At 41.6% G+C, this 11,849-nt stretch overlaps 1 protein-coding gene across 1 annotated transcript in view; it reads right to left on the reverse strand.

Moving 5' to 3' along the window:
• The window catches only part of TXNRD1 (thioredoxin reductase 1), a 39,524-nt gene extending 37,347 nt beyond the window's left edge, over positions 1-2,177 (reverse strand). The window contains exon 1 of the mRNA XM_030460528.1: positions 2,106-2,177. The gene's annotated coding sequence lies outside the window, so the exon portion shown is untranslated. The remainder of the gene's footprint in view (positions 1-2,105) is intronic.
• Between the last annotated feature and the right edge of the window lie 9,672 nt (positions 2,178-11,849).

The following is an 11,849-nucleotide window of genomic DNA, read 5'->3' on the forward strand; positions in this document are numbered from 1 at the left end:
GTATAGGTATATAAAAACAAAGCAAAAAAAATGTATATGTCTATAAAAACAAAGCAAAACAAAAACAGAAACAGAAACAAAAAAGAAAACCAAACCACCCTGCTTCCTGCCATGACTAATTATAGAAATGGGTTAATTTAAAATTAAATTTTAAAAATTCATTAATTTTTTTCAAGGCCAGGTTGGATGGGGCCTTGAGCAACCTGATCTAGTGGAAAGTGTCCCTGGCCATGCAGGAGGGTTGGAACAAGATGATCTTTAATGTCCTTTCCAACCCATACCATTCTGTGATGATTCTATGAAAATTGTTCACATTTTAGGGTCAGTTAAACAATGACTAATTAGCTTGTTTGAATTATACTTGTTTTTAAGTAAATTAGACATAACTATTAATATTTCTGTAATTATGTGGGTTTAGTCAGCACCCACCCTTTAGCAGCACCCACCACTCTCCTCAGCTCTTGTCTTGGATGGGTATTTAAAACTTTGATATATTCCTTTGGGAAATATACATTTGGTTTGAGATAATAATCCACAGGTATGTGACCATCCCAGATGCAAAGCCAAAGCCACCTAGATGCTGCAATATAAACCTTGACGTCACAGTTTACACCAACTTTCCTGGCAAATCACTTTAAGATGCCGCCAGCATTGCAGAATGGGCAGCAGGGAGTAGCAATGTCTCAAATTGGAAAACCAAAATACAGCAAGTATATAAAGCAAAACCCAAACAATATGTTCTTTTAAGTCATTTAGCCTAAATGAGTCAGCTTCACAAGGCTGAAAAAGCCCATTAAGATGCCAGATTTAGTTCTGTATTTGTGTTGGTAGATATAGCATCATTCAGAGGAAATAGGTTTGAGTAACTCCCCAGCAATTTACTTCAGCTCAGAGTGTGCTGTCACACCTGCCTACCTTTCAATATCTGATTTAAAGCTAAATGGGGTGTTTCTAAATCATACTGTAGTACTGCAAGCATTAGGAAAGGGAAATGTTGATGGTTACCCTAACTCATCTCCAGGTACTGCACTGTCTTGAAAGTACAAGGAAAACGAGGCTCTCTTGGCAGAGGTTTGAGAGTTTTCTTTTTTGCCAGTCCTTCCTGGTAGGGTCAAGGAACAGCCCCAGTGTTTCCAGTGCTGGGCCTTTAATTTAACTTGGAGGATTTTATGTGTGTATAATTGAAAAATACTAAGCAATACAGAGCCATAATAATAAGCCTGTTTCATGAGTTTTACCTCTTATAAACCTCATCTTTGTATTTGCCAGTCCCTGCTGTGCTCTTGCTTTATGCAGTTTTACTGCACAGTCACCTTTGTCCTCTGCCAGTTATGTTATATATTATATATTATCTTAAGGCTACCAAGGGATTTTAGCTTTGATGTTCTCCGACTGCTGCACACCTAAAAAATACCTTTAAAATCTGACCCCTGGTTTTAGCTTTTATGTTCTTCAACTGTTGCACACCTAAAAAATACCTTTAAAATATGACCCCTGGTTTTAGCTTTGATGTTCTTCAACTGTTGCACACCTAAAAAATACCTTTAAAATATGACCCCTTGCCCAGGGATTCGGTAGAGCTGAAAACATGCCTTCAGTAGTAGAAGCTCAATTAAATACATCATCCTAGGAGTGCTTTTCCACTTAGGCTGTACCGCACCAGATGTAATCACAGGTTCATTTTCAGGCACTCATTACTTCGAGCTCATTATTTCTCCGTTTCGTCAGGTTTTATACACCCGGTGAGAGCACGGTTAAATCTCTACCGAAAGAGCACCAGAGGACCTAAGTTCTGACTCCGAAGAGGTACAAAGCGGACGGCCCAAACTCCGATTCCCTCACTGCCGCTACATCAAAGTGCTACAGCCCTGCCAGGCACAAGTCACCTCCATGGACCAGGGGGCTGTTTCAACTAATCCCAAATCCTTCCCCCTCGCAGCACACGCGAAAGCCGCGGTCTCCCCTCAGGCAGCAGCTGTCACACAGACCCTGATACCCTGGGAACCCGACTCCGCACCGCTGCTTCCCGCACACCCACCCACTCGGAGCCCACTTCCCCCGGGCCGAGATGCTACCGGGGGCGCAGATATCCGCCCGATGCCTACCTGCCGGGGGCCGCGGCTGCGGGACACCGTCGGGCGCCCTCCGCACCGCTTTGCTCTTCAACAGCGCGCTGCCCATCGCCCCCTTCACCGCGCCGACACCGCGCAGCTGCCCCCTGCCCTCCGGCGCTCCCTCCCCGCCCCGTCCTCCGCGCTCTTCGCCCCCGCCAACGCGGTCCGGTCCGTCGCGATGGTGACAGGCGCGGGCGCGCACCCAGCCCCGGGGATGCCGCGACCCCTGGTGGTGGACGGTTCGGGGACCGGGACCGGACCTGGGCGCCAGGTCCGGGGAGCGGAGGTGCCAGGCCCGGGGGGATGAAGCAGCGCGCAGCCGGAGCCCGCGGGTGGGGAGCAGGGGAGTCTCGCCCTTGAGTTCTCCCGTCCTTCTACTTCTTTCTTGTTTATTTTATCTCTATTTCCAAGTGGATCCTCCTGCTGAGACCCAAGGGGTGCTGGCATAGGGAAAGCATTCAGGAGGTGTTTTAGGAGTTGTTGGGGGATTCTTTCTTTTTTCTTTTTATTTTTTAAATTGTTTTCTTAATTGTTTTTTTGTTTTGTTTTTGTTTGTTTGGGGGTTTTTTTGGTTTTTGTTAGTTAGTTTGGTTGGTTGGGGGCTTTTCTTTTTTTTTTTTTTTTCCTTTTATTTTTCTCTTTTTTTTTTTTTTTTTTTTCACGCAAAGTAATGGTTTGCTCTAAGAAATCGATTCTCCGTGCAGCAGGCGCCCTAACTGAAAGACGAACCGGTGTCGAGGCAGAAAGCCTGATGGGGCTTATCACACTGCTCCCTCCTGGGCTCTGGGCACTTGTTTGTCATCATCATCTTGCGGTGCTGCCCAGGTCGTGGCCCCGTTGTGGTGGCTTTCACACAAGGATCTGGGAAGAGGAGTGCCTGCCAGGGAGGATTTCTGGCGTCAACCCAGCAGACAGACAGGGTAAGATGATAGCCACGACCCCATAAACCACCAGCACACCCGCAGACAAATGCCTGCTGTTCCTGTCAGCTCCACTTGGAACTTTTCTTCACTCCCCACATGGGAGCGTGTGACTTGTTACACCCAGCAGCAATTTATCTGATGCTTATTCTCACTTAGGGCACACACCGACAGTTGTCTGAGAGGTTTTGCTGAACCAACCATGAATGGTTTTGGTGGTATGGATTTCCTTCTCAGTCGCACAGATTACTGGGTTGTAGCTGGGTGAGTGTGAGGGCTCCCATAGCGCTGCCACGGGACAACAAAATGCATGAGAGAGACTCAGGAACTCTTAATCCAAATCCTAACACGACCCCAGGGCTGTTCCATGGTCCTACATAAAAGTGTCCCCCCCTCAGTAAAAAGGCAATGCCAGAGGTTTATTTTGCAACCCCTTCAGAGTTGTGATTATGCTTTTAGTGCAAGGCTCCAACCCCATCAGCTCTCGCTGCCCTGCCACAGAAGTAATAATGAGCAACAGCAAAGGACCAAAATAAAGGGAAGAAAGAAAACAGGTTAATAACTCTTCCACTCTGCAGTGGTATCTCCAGTGTCAGATGGAGTTTCTAATATAAAAAAAAAAAAAAAAACAAAACCCAAACAACTAACCCTAAGACTAGAAGCGGAAAAATGTCTCTGAACTCACTGTGGGAATGATCACTGAGATTTTAGAAATTATGTCTTCAATATAGATATCTATAGTAGCAAAAAATATTATTATAATGAGGATAGTAATTGTTATGGGGATTCAGGGATTATTATAGCTTCAGAAATTAAGTTATTAAAATAGCTTGCTGAACAAGCTTAGGGAAGGAACTCTATTCCACCAAACCCCATCTCAATATTTTCATTAACTGGGGACTACCAGCTGGCAATTCAGTCCATCTGAAAGAAACCAAGGGTTTTTTTATAAAAAAACACCTGGAGTGCTGCTGCTGTCCTTGAAATCGTTCATAGTGTTTCATTTTACTTATTGCTTTGCAATTATGGTCTAATCACATTTCTTTTCTCTAACAAAAGGAAAAGGTTTTATGTTGCTGTGGTGAAGATCCACTACAACAATGGAAAAGATGAAGCTCTACATTTGAGATGTGACATAAGTCAGAAAAACAGTGCATTCAAAAATCAGAATTATTCAAAATCACTTAAAAGTTTTAAATAAGCATAATAACCAAGGGGGCTGTCCCTGCAGAACTGAATCTGGATGCTGCACTCTAAGATTAGCATTCACTTTCATCTTCTTTACTCCACTCCCTTCAAATCATTTTCTTCTTCCTGCAGTTTCACTGGCCCACATCACCTCTAACATTGGTTGCTACGGCTCCTCACAAACACAACTTTCAGGCCATTCAGCAAAGAGCCTCAGAACTTATTTAACTCTTACCTCAAAGTTAACTCTTTAACTCAAGATCGTTTAACTCTTATTTTAATCATGACCATTCCTGATCTTGGCGTCTTAAAGGAAAACTCCTTTTCCATTTTTCCACAGCCTGTGTGCTTTCTCCTGAATCATAGGTTATGATCAACTCCAAAGGCCTATGAAACCCTTTTGGCTGATTTACTTCACTAATCTTGCCAGATCATCCTTTCCAGTTTTATCTACTTCTGTACTTTGTGTGCTTCTCTGCAGAGGTCTTCTGTTTGTTCTTACAGTGTTCTCCGTGTTAAATCTTTCTGTTCTGGGTACATGCAAAAAGTATCTGCCTTCTCTCTATTCAAATTTTGCCAAGAAATTACACTTTTTATCAGCCTTACGAGATGCCAAGTACACACATTTATCTTTATAATTTATTCTTAGTTGACTGAACTGCACATACACATGAGGATCAGTGTTGGAATACTGAAATTTAGGCAAATATGATGACAAGAAGAATGGAAAGTGGAAAGAAGAGGATGGAAGAAAATATATTCCAGTTACTACTAATGTGATCCACTGCTGCTTTATCTGTATGTCCCATACTTTTTTGTCAGTCTTTTCTCTCCCTGTTTTGACTCTTTGGTAGAAAGGCATTGTGTTGCTCTTCTACTGCTGTAGACACCAACTTAAGCCCCTGTTGGATTCAGAAATAATTCTGCATCCTGAATTCACTAGGAGTCTGGAAGTCTACTTTAGTCCCAATACCAAAGCACTGATATAAATTTGCTTTGGGTTTGTCTGTTGGTTCCGTTCATATGAAAATTTAGTGCAGATCTTCAGGAGTGCTGTGTTAAGAAGCAGGACAGCAGAGACTGTTTCATTAGAAAGATCTGTAGGATGAAATCTTGAAAATCTGTCACATTGTGTCCTGTCTTTAATATTGGACCACTAAAAGGCACAGGCTGTATGAACTACCAGTGTTGAGATTAAGATATCAGATGTAATAAATTTGATTAATTTATAAGAAGTCTATAAAATACCTGAGTTATTAATAAAAAAAATTAATTGCATTTAAGGTATGGATGATGTTCTTCATAAAGACTAAGGTGTTTTAGTCTGTCTTGAAATCTCAATATTCTACAGCAAATGTATTCAGTGCATGATTGCTACTGAAGAACCCCATAACAGAGCTGCAGTAATGTAAATGGTATGTCAAGGGGACCAGTCCCTCAGCTGTTTCTGAGATAATTGACTCCCAGCCCCCTGTGGCTATTACAAGAGTGATCATTAAAATAATATTAAAATTTATGTTCCCACAACGATTTCTGTACATTCCTTCTATATATAAACTGAGTGGAAGGCTGTCTCAACCAATGAAGAGCCCACAGTGCCACCTTGTTATAAAGTACAAAATTCTTGGTGCTGAATGCAAAATCACCTCAATATTGGCATTATTAAAGCTCTGACAAAGTGCTCGGAATATTAATGTCACTGAAATACCACCAATCATTTTTGAAAGCTAATATTCATCTTAACTCACATTAGCCACCCAAAAGTTTAGCCTGTTGTATAAGCTCTTGATCTAAGCTCCTTCTGTATTGAACAAAGACAGACATGTTCAGGTGGTAACTCATCCTTCCAGAGAGAAGCACTTCTAAAGAGTGAGCCTGTCCCTAGGGTCACACTATCCTAGTTTAGGCAGTTTCAAGTGAGAAGAATTCCAGTTTTTGTGTTTTAAGTTGAAAGAATAAATTTCTGTCTCAGCCTTCACTGGAAATGTGAACATTGCCAGTCAGTATCTTAGTGCCTGTTCAAGGGAACAGTTAAAATCCACCTAGTGCAACAGTTCCAAGAGAACAATTATGGTTTAGTGACACTGCTGACACAGTGGTAAGGTGAGCAGGCCTTCAAAGAGTGCAGTTTGGAATCCCAAATACCACCATATACTTTATATCCCATAAATATCCCATGTATCTCTGTATCCCACATACTCTACAGGGAAGAAAACTACAAATACAGACCAGTGCCACAGCCTCTGAAAACCTCCAATACTTCCAGAAAAGTCCTGAATTCCTATGATCATGCCAAGAAATACTAAGTCATCAAACCTGGTAACATTGTTCAGTCCAACCACATGGACAAAATGTGAGAACAGGGGCTTTATGAAAAGCAATTCTCATAATACAGAGCAAAACTTATTTCTGTAGTCCTCCAGAGCTCCTACTCCATAATGCAAGCAGAAGAGCACTGAGAGCCTCACAACTCTTAATTCTATAATGAGAACTAAACAGGACAGAAGTCCACATTTCCTCCCTTCCTATCTCCATCTGATCTGCCTCCTGTTGCTCTCCCTGCAGTACCCAAACCAGAGCTGTAATGAAACCCACCTTTCCCACCCATGGGAGATTTAGGGTTTCACTGCATAGCCATTCAGCAGCTGCTTGTCCTCTTGCACAGTAGAATTAAACAAGACATCTCTCACCATACTTCTGCTACTGAGACATTTCAGTCCCACATGTAGCTGGTAAGAGGAGAAAACCCAAAACACGTAACCACAGAATGCAGCTGAATGCAGCCAAGAACAAATAAACTCACGTGAACAACACTTGCAAGTGTTATAAATTTAGCTATGAAAAGTTAAAATTTTACTAGAGCTACTCAGGTTTTTCATTTTATATTTTGTATTGCTTGTCATATGGCTTGAGAAAGCTTAATGGTTTCATCCTTTTCTATTTAGCATTGATTTTTTTTTCCCCCTGTGTTTCAAAAAGAGCCCAAACCAATGCAAATGTTATTATCCAGGAGGCTGTAACAGCACAATTGCAAAGGAAGGCTCCTGTCAGATTTCATCTCAAAATTGTGGCATTGTTTGTTGACAACAAAGCAGAGAAGATACAGTTTCACCTCCAATTGTTGCTGTATTATTCACAGCCAAGTTGGAGGCTTTTGCCAAGATCTCTTCTAATCCTTCAGATGGTTCTGTCTGGACCATCATCTTGCACGTGTACTTTGAAGTTCTTTGTTGTTCTTGTGGAATGCTTATACTTGGTGTTTTAGACATGTTATAACATATAAATTACCTGATTACATGTCAGTTCTGCTACAGGTACATTTCAAAGGGATTGCTGCTAGCCACATTTAACCCCACCTGGCTAAGATTAACTAGCACAACTCAAAAGTGGTTATCTTTCGATCCACTATCTTCACTACCTTTTCCACTGGTGAAAATAGTAAATTGATTTTTCTTTTATCAAAAGGAGTAGGACTTTGGCATTCGTGCACTGCCTATCTGTCTCAGCTCCCCCACTAACTTTTGAAACATTGGCCAATTCTGATCAAATTCACTTAGTGGAATATACCTCAGCACGTGGCATTTCCGTGCATCTTGTCGAAGAAAGGCAGCTGTGTGGTGGGGAGGAAAATGCTCAAAAACGTGTTCAGCCTTTATTGGAGAATGCACACAGGAGGAGCTCAGCCTCAAAAAGTCTTCAGGAAATGGCTTCACTTGTCATTTGTGACCTGTGGCACTCCTCTGGTAGATGAAAAGCTGGAGTGAGCCAGCAAAGAGCATTCACAGCCCAAAAAGCCAAAGACTTCCTGGCCTGCATCAAAAGAAGCATGGCCAGTAGGTTGAAGGAGGTGACACTCCCCTTTTACTCCACTCTCATGAGACCCCACCTAGAGTGTCCAGCTCTGGAGTTCTAAGCATAAGAAGGACATGGAGCTGCTGGAATGAGCCCAGAGGAGGGCCACAAAGATCATGAGAGGGCTGGAGCATCTCTCCTCTGAAGGCAGGCTGAGAGGGTTGGGGTTGTTCAGCCTGGAGAAGACAAGGCTCCAGGGAGACCTTAAAGCAGCACTCCAGTACCTGAAAGGGGTCTATAAAAAATAAAGGGATAAACTTTTTAGCAGAGCCTGTAGGGACAGGACAAGCAGTAATCCTTTTAAGCAGAAAGAGGGTAAATTCAGACTAGATATTAGGTAGAAGTTTTTACAGTGAGGATGGTGAAACACTGGAAGAGATTTGCTAGAAAAGTGGTAGAAGCCTCATCCCTAAAAATACTCAAGGTCACACTGGACAGGGCTCTGAGCAACCTGATCTAGTGGAAGGTGTCACTGCTTACTGCAGGGGGGTTGCACTGGATGACCTTTAAAGGCCCTTTCCAACCAAAACCATTCTACGGTTCTCCTGTTCTCCTAATATCTAGGCCACTCACAGTTCAGCTGAAAGCAGGAAAGTATATTGCTACTGATTCAGCAGATGGGAAATTGAGGCACAATATGATTAAAATTCAGACTTCCAAAGGTATTTATGCAGCTCTTAATTGAAATCTGATGGCCTGGATTTACAGGGATTTGCCTAAGGTCATACAAGAAATGTGCAGCAGACCTGCAAATTGAATCCAAGCTTGCACCTTGCTCTTTGGACCATCCTTCCAAACGAGCTGGAGTACTTTCAGAATCACACTCTGCCCAGCCCCCTTCTTGGCTGGACACCAGTCTGTTGTGAGTAAACACCTCCTTTGGTCCTCATGGTGTGGGTTGTATAGCTGACTACTTTTATAGCTCTGCCTCTCAGGCATTCTGTAACAGGACAGACCCTACTCATGACCCTTTCAGAAATGCAGGACCACACAGCATGAAAGCCACCTGAGCACCTAGTTCCTTCCAAATCTAGCAGAAATGTTACAGTTAAAGGGGCAGTACAATCTAAAAGCAAGATACACTTGGATAGCCAAAGAATTTTGCATCACATCTGAGAGCTACTGATTCTTGGAAAAACAAAAAATGTCCTGAATGTCAATTAACTCCATCTGATTTCATCCTACCAGTGCCTTGGTTAATGACCTGTAAATAATTCTGGATTTCTATATTCAATCTTTATCATATAGCATTGCCTGGCTCTATAACAACTTCCAAGTATCTTTTAATTGGGATTGTCTACTACAAACAAGAATGCTCTAATCTGGAAAAAAGAAAAAAAATTGTTTGAAAGATCACTGTTAAGAATTACAATAAATTCCTGAAGCACCATGGAGTTCATAGGTAAATAACAGACCTATTTCCAGTCTGTTACACTCAGAGTTCCACAGTACTAAAAACTCTAGAGAATATTAGATGAACCCTCCACTACTTTCAGTACTATTCCTACCAAAATTGTATTTTCTTATTTCAGACACATACTTTTACAAGCTAGAGTCCACACCACAAGTAAGGCACATTTTGGAGCAGGCTAATAATATCTGTTCTTGTTAAAGAGCATAGGTGCTCACCTTTGACAGCTTTCTTAGCTAACACCTACTAAGTAGAACAGAATACACTTGAAGATTGTGATTTCCTTACTGAAAATTTCAGACACAAAATGACAGCCTCACCATATAGATCACAACCTCATGACACTCTCATACTCTCTTTTTGTATATAAAGAATTTGAGCTGATCTCAAAGGAGACACAGATTGGGTACAGAATACAAGGAGCACACTGCAGACTGGAGAAATTATATGTGAACATGGAGAACAGAGAATCTAAGTAACATTGGGGATAGGGAACTTAGGCCTGTAACTGATAAACATCTAGATAGCAAAGCAACAAGCATTATTCTAGATGATTTACTGAGGTTCACACAAGCCACCTCTGATACTGTATAGAGGGGAGATGCAGATCAGACACGTTGAAATACATCTTTTAAGGATATAAAGCATGAATATACACGTGCTGCCAATATATGGAACTTGAGAGTGCACTTAGCACATGGACAAAATAACAAACCAATTAAAGGCTGCATGATAAATGTGTGACAGCAATTGTTACTAATGGAGGAACAGGAGATAAAATTTATGTAAAAGGAAATGCTGGCTTGGATTCCCTGCCTTCAGTTGGATGACAAGTTGAACCACTGAGAGCTGTTCTGACACCAGTAGGTGAGCTTGTTCCCACTATGCTATTGTAAAGAAAAGCATTGAATAAAATAAGTGGCTAAATAGTTTTCCCATCAATATAACACAGGTAAATGCCAGCAAAAATGCCACAGGTGAAACAACTAATATTTTTGTTTTATGTTTGAAAAATATGCAGCAGAAAGATTTTAGGGCCATGCTTTCAAAAAAAGATCCACAATATTGACTAGCTGCTAAAAAAAGAGCATTGTCTTCTCTGTGCCCAAAGAACCCACACACTTGGTCAGCATTCATCTTTCTACTTGTGAAATTCTGAGCTGAAGGAATCCATCCACATATCTTAAAACCGCACAGCAAGACAAAACAGTATATTGTCATGGCATTATATTTAGTGAATACAAGCAATAAAATAGATAAAGGGGAAAACACATTCCCCAAGGTCCCAAAGCTAGTGAATGTTCTTGCATTACTTTACATCTTCCAGGCATTTAAAAAAAAAAATAACTAATTACTGCTCTCAGTACCCAGGAGGCAGAATCAAGCTGCATATAGCATTTACAGTAAAAAACATGAGGCCATGCAAAATTTGCCTTGATGTTTCAAACTGAAAACACACAAAATACAAAAACATTTTGAGTGAATCCGAGTCTTTATATTAAAACATATGAAACTAACGTTGTTATGTGAAACCATGTGGAAATGTGTACGATTTATTGAGTTTTGCTTTAAATTCAAATGCCAGAAGAAATCTAGAAGAGAAATGTGGTGTATTTATCAGGTGTTAACCAGAAGAATGCTAGCAGAGGCCACTGTGAAACACGAATTTCATCCCAAGTTTAGGTAAAATACTTAAGACCCTCAAGTAACAATGACTGTATGTTATTAAGAACTACACAAAACTATTCTTCTTGCCTCCATTGTGGAGACTGAACATACATGTGTGTTGATGGCAAATGTGTGGAATACCTTTGGCTGCCTTTACCCGGAATTGCCTCTCTCCAGTCCTAGCGAATGGCAGGATTGCTGGATTATGAAGTGTTTCATATAAATGCTTCGTAAGAGAGGCTTATAAATCTTAGCGGAAAAGTCAGTTTAACCATCATCTTCACCCAGCAGCCTGCACTTCCTCAGAACAAAGCCTAAAAGTGGCAGGAAAATGTGGTCTTCAGGCCCTGTATCACAAGGGAGAAATTATTCTTTCAGGCTTGCGAGGAGATTTTAGTTCTGGTGAGGAAAGAGGCAACACATAACTGCAGATCCTCTCACACAAGGTTTTCTTCTACTGAAAGGTTTGTTGGGACCTCGGTCCCACCTCGGTCTCCCTCTCACAAGGGAGAAATTATTCTTTCAGGCTTGCAGGGAGATTTTAGTTTTGTAGAGAAAAGAGGCAACACGCAAGTGCAGATCCTCTCACACAAGGTTTTCTTCTACTGAAAGGTTTGTTGGGACCTTGGTCCCACCTCGGTCTCCCTCTCACAAGGGAGAAATTATTCTTTCAGGCTTGCAGGGAGATTTTAGTTT

This window comes from Calypte anna, chromosome 1 (assembly GCF_003957555.1).
Source record: "Calypte anna isolate BGI_N300 chromosome 1, bCalAnn1_v1.p, whole genome shotgun sequence".
NCBI lineage: Eukaryota > Metazoa > Chordata > Aves > Apodiformes > Trochilidae > Calypte > Calypte anna.